This window comes from Schistocerca gregaria, chromosome 2 (genome assembly GCF_023897955.1).
Source record: "Schistocerca gregaria isolate iqSchGreg1 chromosome 2, iqSchGreg1.2, whole genome shotgun sequence".
NCBI classification, from domain to species: Eukaryota; Metazoa; Arthropoda; class Insecta; order Orthoptera; family Acrididae; genus Schistocerca; species Schistocerca gregaria.
The window spans coordinates 517,700,354-517,712,366 of record NC_064921.1 but is presented as its reverse complement, the minus strand read 5'-3'; the positions used below and the strand labels follow the sequence as shown (position 1 = coordinate 517,712,366).

Genomic DNA, 12,013 nt, shown 5'->3' with positions numbered 1-12,013 from the left:
ATATTTGGCCGTTTTTCCGAATATATAACGATTTCCGAGGATGTGGCTAGGCAGTAGCCTAAGAGTACAGCTCACATAGCTCCGAGTGAAACAATCATCAATGACATTCATATTCCTTGCTTGTCACAAATATTTGGATATTTATTTCCGAATACGTCGGGATACCCTAAGGTGTGGTTAAGCAGGAACCTAAGAGGACAGCGAGGACTGATTTCCGAGCATCCATTCACCAGCAGAAGAAGCTGATGTCAGTATCATGCTCGGCTTACTCAAAATGGACTGTTGGACACAAGCACATCATTTTGACGTCACATGCGAGTAAGCCAAGTGTGTGAACAAGGGGCAGTCTGTTCCAAGTTATTTATGCCAATTCCGAGGACTACTTCCAAGGCTTGTGGCAACGGCCTTTCCGCAGTGGATACACCGGTTCCCGTGAGATCACTGAAGTTAAGCACTGTTGGGCGTGGCCGTCACTTGGATGGGTGACCATCCAAGCCGCCATGCGCTGTTGCCATATTTCGGGGTGCACTCCGCCTCGTGATGCCAATTGAGAAGCTAGTCGACCGAATAGTAGCGGCTCCGGTCAAAGAAAACCATCATAACGACCGGGAGGGTGGTCTGCTGACCACGCGCCCCTCCTGTCCACATCCTCAACTCAGGGTGACACGGCGGTCGGATGGTCCTCATGGGCCACTTGTGGCCTGAAGACGGAGTACTTTTTACTTTACATTTAAGGCTTACGCAGGTGTCTTGATGCAGAACATTCGCTAGCATAGATAAGTATACTCTTACGTGCTCATTGCAGGGGGTCTCAGACGTCACGGCCTGTAGTTTTTACTAGTATTCTGAAATTTAATAACTCTCAAAAGCTTTAACAGATGTTAATAGATACTGGAATGAAACCTTAACCAAATAATTGGCATATGGTGACTTCTACATGACAAAAATTTAAAAAATGTGGAATACACAGTAAAGTGAATATTGATTTTTATCTTACATACTGCATTACATGTAATTTTTATACAGTATTCAAAATAAAAGTCAAAACAAATTTTTTTTTAACTATTAACTTTCTGAGACAGTAAATCAGGAATATTTACCAATTTGTTGTTTTGTGTATTTAAAAAATATTTTTCAGAAGTAAATTTTTTTTCTAATAATTTGAGAACACATGACATGTTCCAGCTTAAAATATTTAATACATTATTGAACAATGTAGTTTACTGTATAGGCAAGCACTGTATTATTCTTCATGCCAAATTTTGTTTTCGCATCTTTAACATTGGATGAGCTAATGATACCTAAGTCTGTAAAAGGTTGATTGCAATAGATTGAAACTAAAGATTTGCATGTCATTTACTTCTCATGCCAAAACATTCCAGCTCTATAATCTTGTTAATACTGAGTGTATTTTTGATCTTTTTCAGTTGTCTCTCTTGTCTTTGTTATTCCGGCCTCCTTTGTGTGCTTTCAACAGCTTTCTCAGTTTCGGCAACACGTTGCCTGCCCACTCATAGCAGCCGTTTTTTTTTATGTTGTCCCAAGTTTTGATGCCTAGTCAGCTCAGTTCATGGGTTTTAATCTCTTTATTATTTCATCATTAAGTCATATTGTGACGTCCATCATACCAACCCGAAAAACTAACGTGCCAAAAAACAGAACAGTTTTATAGCAAGCGTTCGCAAGTGAAACTATTGAAATTATCTTTCGGAGTCTGTGTTTTGGTATGCAAACATTTTTCCTGTAATTTAGTATCTCAAAGACATCTGTACATTGGCTTTAGTTCTGGCATAATAGTTTCTGGCCTTGGCTGTGTCTATCTCCGTTTGCTTCAGACATATTATACTGGCGTCATGAAGTGTGTCCGTTCGGGCAGACGGCATGCTGTGGATGCTCATCGGTGGATATTCAGTGAAACAGACGACGGCCAAACCATAGTATTCTGTGAGGTTTCTGTGTCTGATTTGGTGAGTCTTCCTTGTCCACCAGCTACTTTGCCATCAGATAGTTTGCTTCCTGTCATGGCCTTGCAGAGCTTCTTAAGTCTTGCCCACATTCTCTTCTGAACATGTCCTATACGTTCCACACTTTTCATTTCACCATACGATTTAGCAAACACAACACTACTGAAGCCTCTAGAATAACCATCACCAAAGTAGTGAGTGTATCACTCACCACGTCTAGCAATTGACCTACTAAAATAGAGATGTATTTAACAAAGACTGACGAGAGCAACAGAGCCTAACGTCACTTTTATTCTTTTTATTAATGCTGTGTACTCGTGGGTTTGCGCCGCGTGGGTAATTCTTAGTTTATTTTAACCTTGATGCATGTGCTGACTGCAGTGGAACCATTTGAAACTGACCAAAGGTAGAAATTGCAATAACGGATTTTGTAATGAATGTTTTGTAATGAATATTATGAAATTTACGGGACTGTAAGACCACAAAAAATACAAATATGTGTGTCTTGGATTTTTGTGACTTCATTAATTAGTACACCATCGAAATGATAATTAAGTTGTCAGTCATCAAGAATGAAATACGGTTTGGCTTAAGACACAACACTCATCTTCCAAAGGAGAGAAGCAAATAGAATGGGTGTCAGCGGAATTTTTCGAATATGGTGATTGAGTATCCTGCGCTGATTCCCCCCCCCCCCCCCCCCCCCCAGCCCCCCAGAGCTACACAGTTCCTTTTCGGTCAAATGAGCAATGAGCAACTGTGTTTGTGAATGTCGCGAAACTTTAGGTATCTGGTGCCACTATCGGTTTCTTCGCTGCGCGAAATCGGTTGACAAATTCACCGAAGTTAAATCTGTCGCATAGTGCTTTAAGTTTCCAGTTGTCGATTTAAACGTTGATCAAGAATTTACTGATTAGCCTGTGAATGAGCCGCTTGATGGGACCTTTGTGGGTCCTAGTTTTTGGCGGGAACTAAAGGAGACTCGAAGAGGAGCTTCATGGCTTCCTGGAGAAAAATTTCGGAATTCAGGGTCACGAATGTCTTGCATTTATTACTCTTTCGAAAACATTTGATTTCTTATCGTTATTAAAAGTATAAATGTTCGAAGTTCTTCTCTTAAGTTGAACTTGTATTTTACTTGCCGTACATAACTTGAGAATTATGCCACGTTTCTTTATGTTTGTAAAATGTAAAATTTAGTGCGCAGTCAGCCAGATGTAAGCGACCTTTTACGTTGCACTGGAGTGCAGCGGGCGGACGGAGAACAGCTGCCTTTTTCTTCCTTCTGGCTGCTGATAGCGTAACTGTGACTCAGGATGCGGGCAGCTGACCCCTGTTTATGGCGCCCAGTTGCTTCATCCGCTTGGGAAGCGAATCATTTTCCAGCAGAAAAAAAAGTTATCAGTAATAATATCCTCTTTCCCCGCTGTTGTTTTCTGAACCTGAAAGTCTTAACTCATATTGGCTTTTGTTCCAGCACTTCGCATGCCCTCGGGAAAAATTACGGCCGTAGTTTCCCCTTGCTTTCAGACGTTCGCAGTACCAGCACAGCAAGGCCGTTTTGGTTATTATTACAAGGCCAGATCAGTCAATCATCCAGACTGTTGCCCCTGCAATTACTGAAAAGGCTGCTGCCCCTCTTCAGGAACCACACGTTTGTCTGGACTCTCAACGGATACCCCTCCGTTGTGGTTGCACCTACGGTACGGCTATCTGTATTGCTGAGGCAAGCAAGCCTCCCCACCAACGGCAAGGTCCATGCTTCACGGGGGGAGGACTGAAACACCTAATTCCCCATTTTGTAGTCTATTATTAATAGTAGACTATCCTAATGGCAAAAATTTTGTGGCCCTTGATGCACATACCATGACATTGTTCCAGTTCACATGCAACCTGAAACTTTTAAACAACTTGTTACAGAAATTTCATGGTGTGCATTTTTTAACTAGCTTAGATCCCAGGTTATCTTATTGGCAGATATTATTGTCTAAAGAACCTTGAAAGAAGATATCTTTTGTCTATGCTGATAGAAGTTATAGTTTTTGTGTATTATCATATGGACTTAATGTGTTCTGGTGTGTTTATCACTACTTTAGACGCACTTCTAGGACCAAACCTGTTACGTGGGAGGAATACAGTGATGTACTTTATAGGATATTGAAATTTTCACAGGATGGAGTGACAGCACACCTATACAAAACAAAGTTTGATAGACCAGAGATTAAACTCCTGGGGTATATTATCTCTTCCTTAGGAATAACACCAGATCCTAGCAAAAAAGTGCAATAGAAATGTTTCTAACTGATAAGACAAAACGACAGTTAAAAGCTTTTATTGGTCTCTGTTCACTTTTTTTCGATTTGTATCAGATTAGTTATCCAATAGCCCAGTGTGGTTAAGTATGTGAAGAAAAAATGCAGTTGGTGATAAATTGTCATTAAAATTTTAAAAGGTAGTGCCTGGTAGTAATCTATAGCATATCATTCAACTTTACTGTACTACATATGACATATACATTTTTTTCAGCTACCATTCAGAATTTAAACTAGTATTTCCTTTTTCTGACACATGTTATAACTGTAGCTCCCTTTTACAATGGTTGCCCAGAAAGTAATGCACAGCATTTATTACTTCAACAATTCTTTATTGAATATAATGAGAATTACACACACAAAAGAAAAGTGTTTTATTTATACACCTTATTTTTCCATGTAATCTCCATCCTGTTCTATGGCCTTTCTCCAGCATGAAACAAGAGCTTGTATGCCCTGTCAGTACCAACCTTTGTTCAGGTGGCGGAGCCACTGCTTCACTGTGTGAATCACCTCCTCATCGTGCTCAAAATGTCTTCCACGAATGGCATCCTTTAATGGTCCAAACAAGTGAAAGTCTGTGGGGGCTAGCCGTCGATGGTCTTCCCGACAGCTGCAAATCGTGGAGCTCCGCCGAACGCCTTCTGATGACCTCATTCTCCATACCCAGTGACTAACTGTCGACAGCAGATGCTTCATAGACTTCGCACAAGCGTTTGTGAATATTCCGCACAGTTTCTTTTTCTGCAGTAAGGAATTCAATGATGGCACATTGCTTGTAACATACATCACCTACAGACGGCATTTTGAAACTGTTCTGCAGCTACGCTATCTGTCGGAAGTGACGGAAACTTAGTGCGTTCATTCAGGAGACTTCATATAACACATATGTAACGTTTCGCTTTCGTATCATTGTTTTCGGCTGAGAAAAAAATGCGGTACACTACTTTCTGGGCAACCTCGTAATTGCAATTCACGTATTTAATTTAGTTATAATGCAGGCATAGTTTAGAACAGCATTTCTAACTTTCCGTTACGTCATTGGAGACTGTGTTTGGCCAGTGAAATCTAGTGGTCACACCCACTCAGCTGTTTGCACCAGTCTTGTAAGCGCAGTAAGCAAGTGATGACCTGACATTATGAGAAGTGTGTGGTTACTATTTTATGACGATTTTACTCCACGTGACAGTGCCACTAATGCCATTGTATTTCAATTGATTTATCTGTTAACCTCATGAATGAGGTATGTTTTGCTAACTTTCCAATGAATTATGGAACTGATTACACTGGTCAACAGTCATTTTGCATCTGGGGTGTGATACATCAAATAGAATGTATTTTTTTGTGTAGAATCCGAATATACCTTTTAAAATGTTCTATCACGTTCCAGATTTCAGTTATTAAAGGTTTTTATTTTTCCTATTCAGTATTTCGCTTTTTGCTGTTCTTCTGTTTTGATGTTTAATTGTTTGTTTTTGATTTGCAGAGGAGAGCTAGAAGATCTACAAATCGTCAGCAAATGGTTGGTGTGGTAATCCAGTGGTGTAAAAGAGATCCTCAGTGATTGTTTCCTGTGAAAGATAGTGCAAACGTTTTGTGTTTAAAACTCACACTAAGAAAAATGGCAACTAGTAAATCTCGTTGCTGTCTAAACCACCCCGATAACTTTTGTTATGTGTGTAGGAAACCCACTCTAAAAGCCCAAAGCAAAGCAGTCACTGATTTGGTTAAGAAGGCATATAAAGTGTATTTTGATTGTCCTGTTGGTGATCAAGATAAAAATGTATCACTTCATACTGCCTGCATAACCTGTACTACAGCCTTAACCGAGTGGTTGAAACGAAAACGCAAAGCCATGTCATTGAACATATAAAAGAGTACTGCCCTCAATATAATGACACTTCGCCTCAGCTCTTTAATCAAAAAGAACTGAAAGATTTAGTTCGCGATCTAAAACTTTCGAAACAGCAACCCGTACTCTTGGGGTCGAGACTGCAACAACGGAACCTTCTAGCTGCAGGGACAAAAATTTCCTGTTTCAGATCAAGAGGTGCTTTCTTCGCTCAGTATTTCGATATGCAGAACTCAGTGTGTACATGTAGAGATGTCAGCAATCTGATGATGCAGCTCGATGTACAACATAATCCACAAGAGTGGCGAATATTTACTGACTCCAGTAAAACTAGTTTGGAAGCAGTACTACTGCATAAAGGCAATGCATTTCTATCGGTATCATAAGTTTCTTTCATGTCTACTGCGTAAGCCAAAGATAAATTTACAGGCTGGAGTCTCGAAATACTGCTTCTTTTTGTGCCTTTGAGACAGCCGTGACACCAAGAACCACTATACAGTCAAGGAACGGCCTCTTGTCCCTGTAGCTAGAAGGTTCCGTTGTTGACGACCTATAAGGAACTCATATACTCCTGGAAACGTAAATGTGTACTATACCACAGTGGTTGATCCCGATAAAATCATTTTGACTCCCCTTCATATCAAGTTGGGCCTTATCAAGAGTTATGTAAAAGCTCTGGATAAAGAAGGTGAGACCTCCAATCACTTAAAACAAAAGTTTCCCAAATTAAGTGAGGCAAAGCAGAAAGACCACAAATAAGAAAATTGCTGAAAGATCCAACCTTTGATACAAACTCACAGATATCCAATGAGCTGCTTGATCTTCTTTTAAAGAAATTGTGAAGGGCTTTTTGGTTAACAGAAAAGACAAAAAGTATGTTACCACTGTGAATGATTTGTTGGATAACTATAAGAACATGGGGTGTAGAATGTCACTTAAAATTCACTTTTTACATTCTCATCTTGATTTCTTCCCAGAAAATTTGGGAGCCGTAAGTGATGAGCTTTCATCAAGGTATTCTTACGATGGAACACCGTTTCCAAGGCCATTGGAACCCTTTGATGAAGGGTGACTACTGCTGGGGTCTTGTTATGGAGAGTGATGAAATGGCAAACAAAAGAAGAGTTCCGTTGTCGCATTTTTTCAAAAACCAAACACAATTAAAATTGAAAATATTTTCTGAACTAATTTGAACCTTTAATTGACTTCATGCCCATGTATACATACAAAATAGTATTGATTTTAAACATTCTTAATGTGTATTTTTGTTTGCTTAATTGTGTCAATTTTCGCTATTACCATTTTTTATTCCACTGTGTATCTAGGAAATGCGACGCATTGAGGAAAACTGATTTTACCAGCGTATTTAGCACCCCAAAATTAGGTAAATCCACCCATTTACAAAGCTGATGCAGCAAAAAAGTATGAATTTGTTAACTAGTGACAGTTGATAGCTTACCATTACTTACATCTTTTAAACCATTTGCACATTTCTGTACTTAGATCAATCTGAAGATGATGAAAACGACTGAAACGTGTAATTGAATAAAAAAATATTTGTGATCAGTGAATGTTGTGGCATTTATTAATATTTTGAAACCCGTTACCAAAAAATAAATAAATAAATAAATAAAACTGAGGTTTTGACTACCAATGATTTATCTGAATTAACGGCTTCAGAAAATAATTATTTCAATAAGTATCAACTTACAGTAAAACACGTTTTTAAATCAAACTAATAAGTATAAAATAATTTCTCCTGGTCCCTTCCAGATTCCTAATTCCATACAGATAGTCCTGAAAATTATTTTATGCTGTTCAGTCGACTGAATAGGTGTTATATCAAAAGCTGACATTTATTTACATGATTATTTTAGTAAACAGAGCATATCCAATGCAAATGGAGGCTGTAGTACGTTGACTCAGTTTCTGGTAGTCTCCTGTGTTCCTTGAGGACATTGAGTCACCTCAGGGCAGTAAACGGCTTTGCCGGACACTAGCACGTCGCCAACCTCCTTCTGGGCAGCATTCCATTAGGCCATTGTATCATCAAATATATTTCTGTCATGTTCCAGCTTGCACGCTACTTTCCACTTCTGCCACGGCACTCACACTTTTTTTTAGTACAACCATAGCACCTAACATTAAACATGTTTTGTTTCGCAAGTTATGCATGACATTGTACACTGAGGTGACAAAAGTCATGGGATGCCTCCTAATATCGTGTCGGACCTCCTTTTGAATGGTGTAGCAACAAGTCGCTGGGAGCTCCTGCAGAAATGTTAGGCCATGCTGGCCCTAAAGTCGTCCATAACTGCAAAAGTGTTGTCGCTTCAGAATTTTGTGCATAAACTGACCTCCCGATTATACACAAAAAATGTTGAATGGGATTCACGTCAGCCAATCCGTGTGGAAAAATCTTTCGCTCGAATTGTCCAGAATGTTCTTGAAACCAATGGCGAACAATTACAGCCAAGTGACATGTCTGGAAACATAGGTGGTAGGAAAAAAAAGCAATCAATAATCGGTTCAGTTGGACCAGAGGAACCAGCCCATTCCATGTAAACACAGCCCACATCATTATGAACTCTCCGCCACCTTGCACACTCCTATATTGACACCTTGGTTCCTTGGCATCTTAAGGTATGTGCCACATTTGAACCCTACCATTAGCTCTTACAATCTTCAATTGAGACTCGTCTGATCATACCACGGTTTTCCAGTCGTCTGGGAACCAACCTATATGGCCAAGAGCCCAGGAGAGACGCTGCAGGCAATGTCGTGATGTTAGCAAAGGCACTCACATTGGATGTTTGCTGGTATAGCCTTTTATACAAAATTTCGCAGCGCTGTCCTAACGGATACGTCCGTTGTAAGTCCTCCATGTTCTCTGCTGTTATTTCACGCAGTGCTGCTTGTCTATTAGCACTGACAACTCTACGCAAACGCCGCTGCTCTCGGTCAAGTGAACGCCGTCGGTCGGTGCGTTGTCGGTAGTGTGAGGCAATGCCTAAAATTTTGTATTGAGACTGTGAATCTCAGAACATTGAATTCCTTAACGATTTCCGAAATGGAATGCTCATGTGTCTAGGTCCAACTACCATTTCGCATTCAGAGTCTGTTAATTCCTGTCGTGTGGCCATAATCGCGTCAGAGACCTTTTCACATGAATCACCAGAGTGGAAATGACTGCCCCACCAATGCCTGACCTTTTATACATTGTGTGCACCGTACTACCGCCATTTGTACCGGGTGATTGAAAAATCAGTATAAGTTTGAAAACTGAATAAATCACGGAGTAATGTGGATAGTGAGGTAAAAATTGACACACGGGCTTGGAATGACATGTGGTTTTATTAGAACAAAAAAAAGTTCAATAAATGTCCGACAGATGGCGCTTCATCTGATCAGAATAGCAATAATTAGCATAACAAAGTAAGACAAAGCAAAGATGGCCGGCCGTTGTGGCTGAGCGATTGTAGGCGCTACAGTCTGGAGCCGCGCGACCGCTACGGTCGCAGGTTCGAATCCTACCTCGGGCATGGATGTATGTGATGTCCTTAGGTTAGTTATGTTTAAGTAGTTCTAAGTTCTAGGGAACTGATGACCTCAGAAGTTAAGTCCCATAGTTCTCAGAGCCATTTGAACCAAAGCAAAGATGATGATCTTTACAGCAAATGTTCAATAAATCCACCATCATTCCTCAACAATAGCTCTAGTCGAGGAATAATGTTTTGAACAGCACTGTAAAGCACGTCCGGAGTTACGGTGAGGCATTGGCGTCGGATGTTGTCTTTCAGCATCCCTAGAGATGTCGGTCGATCACGATATACTTGCGACTTCAGGTAATCCCAAAGCCAATAATCGCACGGACTGAGGTCTGGGAATGTGGGAGGCCAAGCATGGCGAAAGCGGCGGCTGAGCACAAAACCAGAATCACGCATTTCCTCGAAGAAAAAAGGCCCGATGACGGTAGATGTGGTAAATCCAATCAATACCCTGACTTTCTCGTCGTGAAATGGAGTTTCCACGAGAGTTCTATGATTTTCGGTAGCCCAAATTCTGCAGTTGTGGCCGTTGACAGACCCTCGGAGAGTGAAATGAGCTTCGTCGGTCCACAAAACGTTACTCAACCAATCGTCATCTTCCGCCATCTTTTGAAACGCGCACACCGCAAGTGCCCTCCGCTTCACTACCGGTAAATCGCCAGGTAACAGTTCATGATGCCGATGGATTTTGTACGGATGGCATTTGAGGGTACGCCTCAGTGCCAACCAAACTGTAGTGTATGGAATGCCGGTGCGACGTGCGACTGCACGAGCGCTGACTTTCCCGTGCATAGACGATCCCGCTACAGTCTCCATTTCTTCCTGAACTGTCTCAACAGCATTACGCCTTGTGCTCGGTCGGCCACTACTGGGTCCATCGTCTAAACAACATTCTCGCCACAGCTGCATTTGTCAACGGACCTTTACCCGTTCGAATCCTCTTCCTATGACGATAGGATCGTAACGCTGAACTAGCACATTCCCCATTCTGATACTACAGCTTCACTAAAAGCGTCTTTTCAGGTAACGTCAACATGCTGCGACTGCTGACGCATCTGATTCTCTCTCTCATTACAGCTCCTTTTATACACGATAGTCATGCGCAGTCACTGACTGTCTGCTGTCCAGCGCCATCTGTGGGACATTTTGTCAACTTCGCTTACTTTTTTTTGGTTCTAATAAAACCCCATGTCATTCCAAGCATGTGTGTCAATTTTTACCTCTCTATCCACGTTATTCCGTGGTGTATTAAGGTTTCAAATTTGTACTGACTTTTTTGATATGTGCATATCGGTATCCCATGAATTTTGTCCCCCCTCAGTGTATTAAGAACTTTAGCTTCGTAACCCATTACTCTCAATTAATAGACTAACCGATCTCTGCAATCTCTGTCCATTAATTGCAGAGCTATGGCCACTTGTAGGAAATGGTAATTATGACTGCGAAACACGATAGTAATTAGCACGCACAGCTTGCAGCGAGCAGGGCGGGTCGGTCGGCACGGGCAGCTGTGGCGGCCACCTCGCGAGCGGAGTCTTTGGGGAGAAAGGCAGGTCAGGGCAGATGGCGGCGCGGCGCGGCGCGGCGCACGCCTGCGCACCGCAGCAGCAGCCGCCCAGGGCGGCGAAAGTTGCACGCCCTGCCCTGCCCTGCGCTGCCCTGCCCAGCCAGCGCTGGAGTGCGTCCCGCCTCCGCCGCCGCCGCCGCCGAGCCCTTGTCACGTGCTTCTTCCACACCAGACTGCACTGGTGGCACACCGTGCAGGCCTTTACCGACAGCAGCCGTCAACTGGATGTACTTTGACTGTAATGGATACTTTGATCACTCACAAATAAAAACTTTTCTAGTTCTCTCCTGGCTCTCACTTGGGTGTTTCATACATACTATTTGATGGTAAAGTTCCGTCAAAATACACAAATCAAAAAAAGTTTTTCGTCACCCCGGCTCCCAGAACTCCTGAAGATAGACGTTGACTGTGGATATTGCATCACAGACAGTCCATTTGACTGTTCAGAGATGTCGCTAAACCAGCCCAAAGATGTAAACAACCATGCATGAGCAGCGCCTATTAGACGAAGGGTGTCCGACAGTTAATCAGGTCCAGTCATTCCACCAGGAACAAGGTACACGGCTCGTGGTGTCTGTAGTTCAACCGTGTCTAGACGGTCAATGCCGCGGTTCGATCGCGTCCGCATTGTCACTTTGCGCCAGGAAGGGCTCTCAAAAAGGGAAGTGTCCATGTGTCTCGGAGTCAACCAAAGCGATATTGTTCGGACATGGAGGAGATACAGAGAGACATGAACTGTCGATAACATGCCTCCCTCGGGCAGCCCAAGG

The 12,013-nt window shown here is 42.0% G+C and overlaps 1 long non-coding RNA gene and 1 pseudogene across 1 annotated transcript in view; both read left to right on the top strand.

Moving 5' to 3' along the window:
- LOC126336199 (uncharacterized) overlaps positions 1-7,699 on the top strand; it is a 63,057-nt gene extending 55,358 nt beyond the window's left edge. The window contains exon 4 of the long non-coding RNA XR_007564911.1: positions 5,763-7,699. This is a non-coding gene — a long non-coding RNA (uncharacterized LOC126336199). The remainder of the gene's footprint in view (positions 1-5,762) is intronic.
- On the top strand, positions 397-514 carry LOC126337361 (5S ribosomal RNA; annotated as a pseudogene).
- Positions 7,700-12,013: the final 4,314 nt, after the last annotated feature.